The following is a 14038-nucleotide window of genomic DNA, read 5'->3' on the forward strand; positions in this document are numbered from 1 at the left end:
ATATCCAACTATCTGAAGATCTGTTCTGCCAGTTTTTCCAAGAGCACAGGGTGCGTCATTCCTGATCACCCTGAACTCCTTTCAGGAGGCGTTGAAGGTCTGCAGCTGCAGTAGTTCATGATTTAATCCTTGTAGAAGTAGACGGCAAGTGCTAATTTGTGGTTGGCATAGTAAAGAGTTTTTAGCTCTCATTTTTAACAATATATATTATACCATATCATATAATTTCTCTAAAGTCAAGCTCTCTCATTCACTTTTCTTCATGCACTGATGAAAAGATGCTCTAACATCTACCTGTACCTCTGTAAATAACTCTCCTAATTCAATCTGTGTGTCTGAACTTACCCCCTTGTATTTTTTCCATTCAATTCTGAAACCCAAGCTTAAATCACTGGTCTAACTAAATAAAAATGTGTCCAAAAACAAGAGAGAAGAAATCTTTATAAGCAACCTTTATAGCTTCATGAGGAGCTGTGTTGGCTAAAAAAGTAAACTCATAATGCTTGTCCCCCATCAAATATTATTAGGAAATTATTTCCTTGTAAAAATTAATGGTGATATCAGATTATTTTGATTTTCTAATAGCCAAACCAGTATCAGAGTAAATCCAAATTTGTTTCCTTTGTCTTCTAAAGGAAACATTTTTCTTTCTTTTCTAGGTAGACATGTAAATATAACAACTTACTAAACCATCAATGTTAAATGTATTTCCATTTTATTGTATTTGAGCAACTATATTAGCTAATTATAGGAATAAAGCAAGGTCCTTACTTAAAAGAGTGTAGTATTCAAACATCTTCCTCTTGATTTGCCTATTCTCCTCTATCTAGCTGGATGTAATATAAAGTTGAATTAGCTGATGAAATCAATTTAAACTATCCTAAGTCCCTATCAATCTTTATTTTGTGATAATAATTTTCCTTATCTGTAAAACATCATCTAGTAAGAAGGCGAAATTTTGGAAATCAATTATAATTTTTAAAAAAATAGATAATTATTAAAATTAAATGTACAAATATTATAACAATTTCAGTAAGTTAAATTAATATTTATGTTATCTAAAGAATCTAGAATTATACTATCTAATATGGTAACCAATAGTTTCATGTGGTTGTTAAAATTAAATTAATTACACTTAAATTATTAGAAGTTGAGTTCTTTGAACCACTGGTTTAAAGGATAATTTATGCTCAATCAAGTTCTTACAAAAGAAAAGACAAATTCATCCATTTAAAAAAAAAAGACTAAATGACACTGACATTACATGCATAATGATGTGTCATGTATGTGTATTTACAGGTCATGCCCTGTATATGTATAATATATATATTATATATTTAATATACATATATATGATGCATTATGTAATATCAGTGCTGTTATATATACATACAGATACATAAATACACATACAATACATTATATGTAACACTAAGTTGTAAGAGAAGTATAAAATGCATAGTAGGAATTCAGACAAGGAAAAATCACTTTTAAATAAAGAAATAAGTGGGATAATATTTCATGGTATAGGCATCATTTGACAAGACTTTGAAAGAGTAACAGAATTTCATGTACAAAACATGGATAATGGCATCATTAGGGGAAAATGTGAGCAAAATTGGGGAATATGAGTATAGTGTGTGCAAAAAAGAACTAGTTAGAAATTTGAGTACATAAATTAGAGGCAGTAACTGCAAAAACAAAAATGGGTTTTCCCTATAGGGGTAGCAAAAATTTTCACACACAGATGTGGAGTGTCAAAGCAAATTTTGCTCCAAAGTTAAACAGACAAGGAAGATTTTATTCAAACTATTGCAATAGGGGAGAAAGTTTCAACTCAATTCATCTGAAATAAAAGTGCTTAACACTGGGGTGAAATAGTGGGAAAAGTACTTGAGGACTTTAGGGGGAAGGTTAATCAGTGGAGTACGTGAACTTTGAGTTTGCAAATACTTTCTGTGATTTGGGCTCTGTGTCTGACAACTGGTGCCCATCAAAGTTCCTCTTACCCTCCCACCAGATTTGAGAGATAGTGGTCCTACCTCTTTAGAAGTTTACACATCAAAGAGATGGTTTCCAGGTGTTTGACCTGGTTGTAAAATTGGCAAGTGACTGGGAGAAGATTTGCATACATTTCAAAAAGGCAGAGAAAGAATTTACAATTGTAAGTTTTTATAAGTAAATGTTCTAAGGAAAAAAATAAGATAAAGTGCCTATTGTCAGGAAGAAACCTGTGTAAAGTTTAACCAAGCTTAGTCGAACATTAAGGCCATTTTGGTCAGTGGAACGCATACAATTTAGAATAGTCTGAATCTTCTCAAGAGAATGGGTGTGGAAAACTTTTAAAGTCTTCGATGTTTCCTTGTAAAAGTCCTCCTCAGAGGAACATCATATGAAATCAAACAGAAATGAATAAAATGTCCTATAGTGTTACATGAAGAATCCTTGGGCATCATCTTAATTAATTTATCATTCTTCATATGGTTAAACTACTTTTTTTAAGCTTAAATAGTTCACTCAAAGTCACAATTGAAGTAATAGCTGAGTTGGAATCAGAACTTAAATCTCCTGTAGTTAACTTAGCAGGGCAAAAAACCAAAATAGATTAGCTTGAATTTGCAGTTAGTCATCATCATGTTTTATATTTTAGAAATGAGAGAGGAAATGGAGACAATAAATAATGTCTTACACCATGTGATTCAAATAGGGGTGAAGGAACAGGGAATTAGATACTAGCAAACAAAATATTTAGGAATATTTCAGTACAAAGTTCATAACATAATCCGCTCTTTGTTATCAAATGGCATGCTATGTCAAAAGGCTCATTTTATTGCTTTTAATTTTCTCTCATAGCAAAACATAGCATGATATCTACATGGTTCCCTTGTGTATCAAATATTTAGGCTATTAATTTTGTTTTTAGGCATTTTTTTTTTCCTATTGGAACAGTAAGCACCTATAGAGTTTCTCCTCCAGGTTTTCTTTCAAATAGATGAAAATTATAAATCATACACAATTGGATTTTAACCACTGGTGTTAACTGGTAAGTATTGTGGATCAAAGAAGTCTTAGACTACAGGCTTCAGTAGCAATGACAGAGAAATAACTGATTGCTCTTTACATATGCTCCAAATGATTCCTCCTGCCTATCAGGGTTCTTTTTTGTTTGGACTGCAACTTGGTCAGTTTGTTTTAATCTGTATCTCTAACAGTAAGACACAACAAAAAGCTGGCACAACACCATCTGGGTCAGATCAAAGGCAGAGTTGGGCTGAGTGTCATCAGCATACTGATGAACTAATGCTGCCAAGTGTCCCTCTGCTTATTACAAGACAAATGTCACATTGACTGGTCTTTCTTCTTTAGCCTTTCAAACTGGGTGAAGCCTTTCAATAAGTTAAAGTTCATAACAGATATTTAACACAACAGGTGAGTACATTAAACACTGAGACATAGACTTTTATAACAAGAATTCCTTTCTGTTTTTAGTTTTTATGTCTTTTCTTTGGATTAAGATTTTTTTCCTTCTTTGAATACCTATAAAAACAGATATGTATATGTATATACATATTTATATGTATTTTAATTTACATTAAAAGGATGTATCTTTATGTCTCTATCTATAAATAATGTAGTAGCTAAAGGTGATTCAAAGAACACAGTTATATCAACTGAGATCATTTAATTTATAGAACAAATTAATATACTCAGTTTATCCATTATATTACATAATGGTTGAAAAATAAATCAGCAATGAAACAGAAACATAGGTTTGAAATTTTGGAAATTCAGGAAAATCTCTGGTTGAGCAAACACATTTATTTAAAAATTCAGCACACCACAGGTTTCTTAATTCTAACTAATACTCATTAATAATATTCTGGAATGGATACCAATGAAAGATTTTAAGTTTTGAAAAATTTTTGAAATATTCTATATGTTTTTTCCAGGAACATCACTGTCTCTTTTTAAAGCAAATCATTATATTTACCCACACACACATTGGTGAAAAAATGCACATATACATGTACATGTACATAAACATGTAGAGTGAGAGTATGTGAGAGAATCATCCAAACTAATATTAAATTTGCTGGTCTCAATTTGAGGATGCAATATGAAGGTGTCAACATATTTGCATCGTTAATGATGGTCAAATACACGGTTAACATAAATTAACTCTTTTCTATCAATCCCTAGTTTAATTAAAGAATTTCAAATAAAATTACTTTAGTCACACCCACATCTACTTGAAAAGCCTCCAAAGAAATCAAAAGCAGATTATAATGTTGCAGAAACTGGTTAAATTTTTACTATTTCCAGACATTATAAACATTGTCATCAGTACAAAGATAGGTTGTTTCCTTTCTTTTTTTGTTGCACGTCTCAGGCTCCCAGAAAATGTCATTTCCATGCAAAATACCCTTCTGCAACATTCATTGAACCATTTTTATTGAGAATCTAGCTGTCTCTTGATCCTCTCAGTTATCTATGAGAAAACTTGGAAGGGTCAGAAAAGCAGAACAATGTACTCTGTTTTAATATAGAATACGAAAAGACAAGAATATTAATATTTGTTTAAAGCTGTATTTTTGTGTATTGAGAATGTTATGGAGGTAAAAATACTGAAATAAAATATATTCTTATGTGTTATATAGAATAATTAAACTAAGAACTGGTACAAATTAATTGATTTTATTACAAAAATATGTTTCATCATCCTCTTCTGAATCTGCACTTCAAAGAAAGAACCTATTTAGATCTCATCAGTGAAAACTCTAGCAAATGGCAATTGTCCCACTTGTTGCAATAGACATCAACTTCCTAAGAGTGGAAACATATTGTATGAATTAATAGCAATTCTCTACAATGGAAATTAAAGCCTAGTACTATACATTGATAATACCCAGGTAATACATTGTTTACATGATATAATTGTCATATCCAGATTAACTTTTCCCAAACATTTTTGACCTATGAACATTTTTGACAGAAATGTATAATTTCATAAACCATGTGGGGAAACTTGATCATTTGGGGGATATCATAAAAAATTATAAAGAAAAAAATTTTATCTGTATATTATTAATTGCTATTATAAATTAATTTAAACATTATACTCAATTATTTTAATCACACATGAAGTTCTATTTTGATTTGAATTCATTTAAAAAATGATTAACACTGACCAATTTAATTATGTGAGAATACATAGGATTTGCAGATATAACATATTGCATTTGGGAGTGACCATTTATATGGAATTTGCAGCATCAGATAGATAAACTGCATTTAGCGCCTACTTTTTCCAGTACTTGAACACTATATTTTTAGCAAATCCACTGTATTATTTTATAATTTCTATGTTTCATAGTAAAATCTGAGACAAGTGAAAATAATTCTGGCTTGTGTTTATTAGCATTTCCCTGAAAATAGCATTTAATAGGTAAATATAGTGTTACTTCTCAAATAACAAAACAATAAACTAGAAAATCATCACTGTATTTTACAGTTTTAATATTTGTTTTACTGGCAAAATTACTTTTAAATGTTAAAATTACTTTCAATAAGTAATTATTAAAGTTTCACCAAATATTTGTAAGTCTTATAAGGGGTAAAAATCACCCTGAGGAAAATTTGGAGAATTATCAATATTTTATGCTAATTTTCATTTTAACATGTGTTCTTTTTGCTTTCTCTGATAACCAATGGTTCATTTTAAAAATGCACTTTCTTGGAAGGAAAAGATGGCGGTGAAGTAGAGAGACGTGGAGTGCATCCCTCCCCACAGATGCATTGGGAATGCACGGAAGGACGCAGTAATTCTCACAGAGAACCAGCTGAACACCAGCAGACGGCCTCAGACACCGGATGGGACTGTGGGGAGCCCGACATAGCCGGTAGGGAGGCATCTACGAGGGCTCAAAGAGGGTGAAGCGGCGGAGCTGTGGCAGACGGGAGGGAGTGAGAAACATTCGGAGGGTCCGCAGCGCAGCTCAGCGTTCCCGGACCAAGACATCGATCCACGGCTGAACGGAGGGTCCAGGAGCGGGAGTGTGGGAGCAGGAGAGCTGGTTCAGTGTGGGAAACATTGTTGCCGGTAGGGTGACGAACCGAGAGGACAGGAGGGAGGAGGCCCGCGGAGAGGAGTGCCCATTCCTGAGAGCTGCCGGGCCATGATGGCGGCTGGAGGCTGCAGGCTCACAGGCCGGGGGGGAGGAGCCACGCGCATAGCCTCTCTCTCTCTTTCCGCGTCTCTACAACAGGCAGTGGAGAGACGCCCTGCGGGCCACCTAAGGCTCTCAGGGATAACAAGTACCCTCAGGCACTCGGGTGGGGCTAGATTAAAACCCCTTGCAACGCCAGCAGCAGGGAGGCTGCCGAGAGAAAAAAAAAAAAGAAAAAAGAAAAGAAAAAAACCCCCAAGAGAGGCCCAACTCTAAGACTTTCTGTTTACGCCTGAGCCACCAGCGCCCTCTGCAACAGGCACCTCCAAGCCTGACTGAGACATCAGTGCGCCACTGCTCACTCCCTCCCAGGAGAAGGAGCCACTGTTGTACCCTCTCCCTCCTCACACACCGACGCTTACAGACGAACAACAAAGGAACCTCTGCTGGTCACAGAATAACGCAAAAAAACCCAAGGACAAGCAACCCCAAAAGTTTGGACAACCATGAGGAAACAAAGAAACACCATGCAGGCAAAGGAGCAAGAAAAAAACCCACAAGACCAAATAAATGAGGAGGAAATAGGAAAAATGCCTGAAAAGGAATTTAGAGTAATGATAGTAAAAATGATACAAAATCTCTATAAGAAAATAGAGAAAGTACAAGAAACAGTTCATAAGAACTCAGAAAAACAAACAGCAATGGATAACAAAATAACTGAAATTAAAAATACTCTAGATGCTATAACCAGCAGAATGACTGAGGCAGAAGAACGAATAAGTGAGTTGGAAGATAGAATGGGGGAAATAACTGCCACAGAGCAGGAAAAAGAAAAAATAATAAAAAGATTAGAAGACAGTCTCAGAGACCTCACTGATAACATTAAGCATACCAACATTTGAATTATAGGCATCCCAGAAGAAGAAGAAAACAAGAAAGGGTCTGAGAAAATATTTGAAGAGGTTCTAGTGGAAAACTTCCCCAACATGGGAAAGGAAATAATTCACCAAGTCCAAGAAGCACAGAGAGTCCCATACAGAATAAACCCAAGGAGAAATACACCGAGACACATATTAATCAAACTAACGACAATTCAACACAAAGAAAAAATATTAAAAGCAGCAAGAGAAAAGCAACAAACAACATATAAGGGAAAACCCATCAGGATAACAGCTGACCTTTCCACAGAAACTCTGCAGGCCAGAAGGGAATGGCAGGATATACTGAAAGTCCTGAAAGAGAGAAACCTACAGCCAAGAATACTCTACCCAGCAAGAATCTCATTCAGATTTGAGGGAGAAAACAAAAGCTTTCCAGACAAGCAAAAGTGAAGAGAATTCAGCACCACCAAACCAGCCTTACAACAAGTGCTAAAGGAACTTCTCTAAGTAGGAAACACAAGAAAAGGAAAACACCTACAAATACAAACTCAAAACAATTAAGAAAATGGTAATTGGAACACACATGTCAATAATCACCTTAAATGTAAATGGATGAAATGCTCCAACCAAAAGACACAGACTGGCTGAATGGATACAAAAACAAGACCCTTCTATATGCTGCCTACAAGAAACCCACTTCAGACCAAGGGATACATATAGACTGAAAGGAAAGGGATGGAAAAAGATATTCCATGCAAGTGGAAGTCAAAAGAAAGCTGGAGTAGCAATACTCATATCAGACAAATTAGACTTGAAAGTAAAGACTATTAAAAGAGACAAGGAAGGACACTACATAATGATCAAGGGATCCATCCAAGAAGAACATATCACAATGGTAAATATCTATGCCCCCAATATAGGAGCACCCCAATACATAAGGCAAATGCTAACAGCTATAAAAGGGGACATCGACAGGAACACAATAATAGTGGGAGACTTGAACACTCCACTTACATCAATGGACAGATCATCCAAACAGAAAATCAATAAAGACACACAAGCTTTAAAAGACACATTAGACCATCTCGACTTAATTGATATTTATAGGACATTCCATCCAAAAACGACTGAATACACGTTCTTCTCAAGTGCACATGGAACATTTTCCAGGATAGATCACATCTTGGGTCACAAATCAAACCTCAGCAAATTCAAGAAAATTGAAATCATATCAAGCATCTTCTCAGACCACAACGCCATGAGACTAGATATCAATTACAGAAAAAACCTGCAAAAAACACAAACACATGGAGGCTAAACAATTCACTCCTAAACAACCAAGGAATCACTAAAGAAATCAAAGAGGAAATCAAAAAATATCTAGAAACAAATGACAACGAAAACACAACAACCCAAAACCTATGGGATGCAGCAAAAGCAGTTCTAAGAGGGAAGTTTATAGCAATACAGTCCTACCTTAAGAAACAAGAAAATGATCGAATAAACAACCTAACCTTACACCTCAAACAACTAGAGAAAGAAGAACAAAGAAACGCTAAAGTGAGCAGAAGGAAAGAAATCGTAAAGATCAGAGCAGAAATAAATGAAAAAGAAAGGAAAGAAACCATAAGAAAAATAAATAAAACTAAAAGCTGGTTCTTTGAGAAGATTAACAAAATTGATAAACCATTAGCCAGACTCATCAAGAAAAAAAGGGAGAAGATGCAAATCAACAGAATTAGAAATGAAAAAGGAGAAGTAACAACGGACACCTCAGAAATACAAAAGATCATGAGAGACTGCTACAAGCAACTATATGCCAATCAATTGGATAACCTGGAAGAAATGGATACATTCTTAGAAAAATACAATCTTCCAAGACTGAACCAGGAAGAAATAGAAACCATGAACAGACCAATCACAAGTACGGAAATTGAGGCAGTGATTAAAAATCTCCCAACACACAAAAGCCCAGGACCAGATGGGTTCACAGGCGAATTTTATCAAACATTTCGAGAAGAGTTAACACCTATCCTTCTCAAACTCTTCCAAAATATTGCAGGAGGCGGAGCACTCCCAAACTCATTCTACGAGGCTACCATCACCCTGATACCAAAACCAGGCAAAGATGTCACAAAAAAAGAAAACTATAGACCAATATCACTGATGAATATAGATGCAAAAATCCTCAACAAAATACTAGCTAACAGACTGCAACAGCGCATTAAAAAAATCATACACCATGATCAAATGGGGTTTATCCCTGGGATGCAAGGATTCTTCAATATACGCAAATCAATCAATGTGATACATCATATCAACAAATTGAAGGATAAAAACCATATGATCATTTCAATAGATGCAGAAAAAGCTTTTGACAAAGTTCAACATCCATTTATGATAAAAGCTCTCCAGAAAATGGGCATAGAAGGAAATTACCTCAACATAATAAAAGCCATATATGCAAAACCAAAAGCCAACATTGTTCTCAATGGAGAAAAACTGGAAGAATTCCCCCTAAAAACAGGAACAAGACAAGGGTGTCCACTCTCACCACTATTATTCGACATAGTTTTGGAAGTTTTAGCCACAGCAATCAGAGAAGAAAAAGAAATTAAAGGAATCCAAATTGGAAAAGAAGAAGTAAAATTGTCACTCTTTGCAGATGACATGATATTATATATAGAAAACCCTAAAGACTCTACCAGAAAACTGCTAGCACTAATTGATGAGTTTAGTAAAGTAGCAGGATACAAAATTAATGCACAGAAATCTCTTGCATTCCTATACACTAACAACGGAAGAGCAGAAAGAGAAATTAAGGAAACTCTCCCATTCACCATGGCAACCAAAAGAATAAAATACCTAGGAATAAACCTGCCTAAGGAGGCAAAAGATCTGTATGCAGAAAACTTTAAGACATTGATGAAAGAAATCAAAGACGACACAAACAGATGGAGGGACATACCATGTTCCTGGATTGGAAGAATCAACATCGTGAAAATGTCTGTACTACCCAAAGCAATTTACAGATTCAATGCAATCCCGATCAAATTACCAATGGCATTTTTCACAGAACTAGAGCAAGAAATCTTACGATTTGTATGGAAACGCAAAAGACCCCGAATAGCCAAAGCAATCTTGAGAAGGAAAAATGGAGTTGGTGGAATCAGGCTTCCTGACTTCAAACTATACTACAAGGCCATAGTGATCAAGACAGTATGGTACTGGCACAAAAATAGAAAGGAAGATCAATGGAATAGAATAGAGAACTCAGAAGTAAGCCCAAACACATATGGGCACCTTATCTTTGACAAAGGAGGCAAGAATATACAATGGAAAAAAGACAGCCTCTTCCATAAGTGGTGCTGGGAGAACTGGGCAGCAACATGCAAAAGAATGAAATTAGAACACTTCCTAACACCATACACAAAAGTAAACTCCAAATGGATTAAAGACCTACATGTAAGGCCAGACACTATCAAACTCCTAGAGGAAAACATAGGCAGAACACTATATGACATCCATCAAAGCGCCATCCTTTTTGACCCACCTCCTAGAATCATGGAAATAAAATCAAGAATAAATGAATGGGGGCTTCCTAGGTGGCGCAGTGGTTAAGAATCCGCCTGCCAATGCAGAGGTCACGGGTTCAATCCCAGCTCCAGGAAGATCCCACATGCCGCGGAGCAACTAAGCCCGTGTGCCACAAAAAAAAAAAAAAAAAAAAAGAATAAATGAATGGGACCTCATGAAACTTAAAAGCTTTTGCACAGTGAAAGAAACCATAAACAAGACTAAAAGGCAACCCTCAGAGTGGGAAAAAATAATTGCCTATGAAACAACGGACAAAGGATTAACCTCCAAAATATACAAGCAGCTCATGAAGCTTAATACCAAAAAAGCAAATAACCCAATCCACAAATGGGCAGAAGACCTAAATAGACATTTCTCCAAAGAAGACATACAGATGGCCAACACACACATGAAAAGATGCTCCACATCACTAATCATCAGAGAAATGCAAGTCAAAGCCACAATGAGGTATCACCTCACACCAGTCAGAATGGCCATCATCACAAAGTCTGGAAACAACAAATGTTGGAGAGGGTGTGGAGAAAAAGGAACCCTCCTGCACTGTTGGTGGGACTGTAAATTGGTACAGCCACTATGGAAAACAATTTGGAGGTTCCTTAAAAAACTACAAATAGAACTACCATATGATCCAGTAATCCCACTCCTGGGCATATACCCAAAGAAAACCATAATCCCAAAAGAAACTTGTACCATAATGTTTATTGCAGCACTATTTACAACAGCCAGGACATGGAAGCAACCGAAATGCCCATCAACAAATGAATGGATACAGAAGATGTGGCATATATATACAATGGAATATTACTCAGCTATAAAAAGGGATGAGATGGAGCTATATGTAATGAGGTGGATAGAACTACAGTCTGTCATACAGAGTGAAGTAAGTCAGAAAGAGAAGGACAAATATCGTATGCTAACTCACATATACGGAATCTAAAAATGGTACTGTTGGACTCAGTGACCAGAACAAGGATGCAGATACAGAGAATGGACTGGAGAACTCGAGGTATGGGAGGGGGTGGGGGGTGAAGGGGAAACTGAGACGAAGCGAGAGAGTAACACAGACATATATATACTACCAAGTGTAAAATAGTCAGTGGGAAGTTGTTGTATAAGAAAGGGAGTCCAACTCGAGGATGGAAGATGCCTTTGAGGACTGGGGCGGGGAGGGTGGGGGGGGCTTGGGGGGGGCGTCAAGGAAGGGAGGGAATACGGGGTTATGTGTATAAAAATGGATGATTGAACCTGGTTTACCCCCCCAAAAAATAAATAAATTAATTAATTAAAAAAAATGCACTTTCTGAGTGATATTTTCTTACTACTTTGTGTGGACATTTATTTTCTCTACTAACTGCTCATTCATTTCTTGATACACTCTAATATGCCTTTAAAAGTTCCATTCTAAGGTAAATGCCTTTCAATAATTATTTTGTCAATTAAAAATGGCATTTCTCTTTTTATCTATATCTATTTTCTGAAATGACTTCATAGAACTTCTTCAAAAATGCATGAGGGATATCAAAAAATAGATAAGTGTTAGGATATCTTTCAATAGGATGGTAGAAATGTGAACAGTAAAAGAATCACACACTATAATAACAAACAAGTTGTGAGGGATGTGAAATTAGGAGATTAGTTAATCAGAAGAAATGCATTTTTCTTAGATGATAGGGTTAGACATAAAAGCAGGTCCTCCTTGTATTAGAAAGACTATCGATGCATCAAGCCTGGATAATTCCCTGGAGTGCATCTCCTGTCTCCACCGTTAGCAAAACTGCTTCCAAACACCTCAAAATAGGAAGGAGTGTGGCATCTAGTAAATTATTGAAACTACTGTTTGCATATGCTTAAAAAGGATTAAAATAAGCTTGACTTTGTTAATAAAATATCTAGATAAAATGAATATTTAGTATTTTGTTTCAGGGAAGGTACACAATTTGAAGATTTCAGTACGCTGAAGCCAATCCAGAAAATGTGGTGAAGGTGCATTACCAAAGTTTCAAAAATCTAACTGGCCAGTCTACTGGATTCCTGTTCCAACTGTTTTACTCATTCAGATAGGTTTTACCCTCATGTGACAGGAATCAGGTGATCAATCAGCACAGCAAACAACCTTAGTTTTTATCAAAAGAAGACAATCACAAATATTACAAGGAAACAAATGGTGTCACAAAATTAGCAAGAAAACTATCTATCTTGCTATCCCCAAGCCCAAAGTTTCCTTTGAAGACTCTTCTATAAAGGCATAGTATCTGGCTTCTTCTCCTCATCCTTTTTGTACATATGTTATTTACACATAATTTAGCACCTCATGTTTTTTTCTAATATAATATTCAAATATTCTCCATCATGTCCAACTGTAACAATTACATCTTTTCATGACCTATATTAGTATACATTTATACGATGATTACATCACATCTTTCCTTAACAGAACTGTACAGAGTTCTCTTCTGATAACTTCCATATGGTTCACAATTAGGGTATAGAGTGTCCCCTTTCACCAGTGAAAAAGAATGACAATTTTTATTCAGATATCCAGAGCTATTTTCTAGTGAAGTAATAATTAAAGAAGTAGAGCCCAAATGGAGGAAACTCAGTCTGGCAAACAAAAGAACGGAAAAGACTAAAATAGTATTTCTTCAAATATAGCTCTTGGCTCACTTGAATCAAAATCAAAAGGGAAGGGACTTCCTAGATGGTGCAGTGGTTAAGAATTCACCTGTCAATGCAGTGGACACAGGTTCCATCCCTGCTCCGGGAAGATCCCATATGCCACAGAGCAACTAAGCCCATGCGACACAACTTTGAGCCCAGATGCAGCAACTGCTGAAACCTGTGCACCTAGAGCCCATACTCCACAACTAAAGAAGCCACCACAATGACAAGCCCACCTACTGTAATGTAGAGTAGTCCCCACTTGCTGCAACTGCAGAAAGCCCGTGTGCAGCAATGAAGACCCAATACAGCCAATAAATAAATAAATAAATAAATTTATTTAAAACAAATCAAAAGGGGAAATTTTATTAAAAAAAACATTTTGAATTCTATCACAACCTTCATTAATCTGAATTTTAGGGGGTGGTTCTCAGACTCTTTATTAACAAGTTTCTCAGATACAATACACACTAAAGTGTGAAAAAGATTAAAGTGAGAATTTCAAATTAAGGTACAGATGATAAATAAGTAAAAAACTCTGTGGCAGCATATCTTCTTTGTGGTTTGGACTTAAAATTTATTTTAAAAAATTTTAAAAAGAAGCAAGAAGGGAGGGTGATTTTTATATAAACGACCTTCAATTTCTGAGGCTTACAAATGTAGATTTCATTAGCTTTTGAGAATAGATGTTATTTTTAAAGTTTGCTTGTTTTAGAAAAATGCCGAAATGAACTT

The sequence above is a fragment of the Hippopotamus amphibius genome, chromosome 14, assembly GCF_030028045.1.
Source record: "Hippopotamus amphibius kiboko isolate mHipAmp2 chromosome 14, mHipAmp2.hap2, whole genome shotgun sequence".
Lineage (NCBI taxonomy): Eukaryota > Metazoa > Chordata > Mammalia > Artiodactyla > Hippopotamidae > Hippopotamus > Hippopotamus amphibius.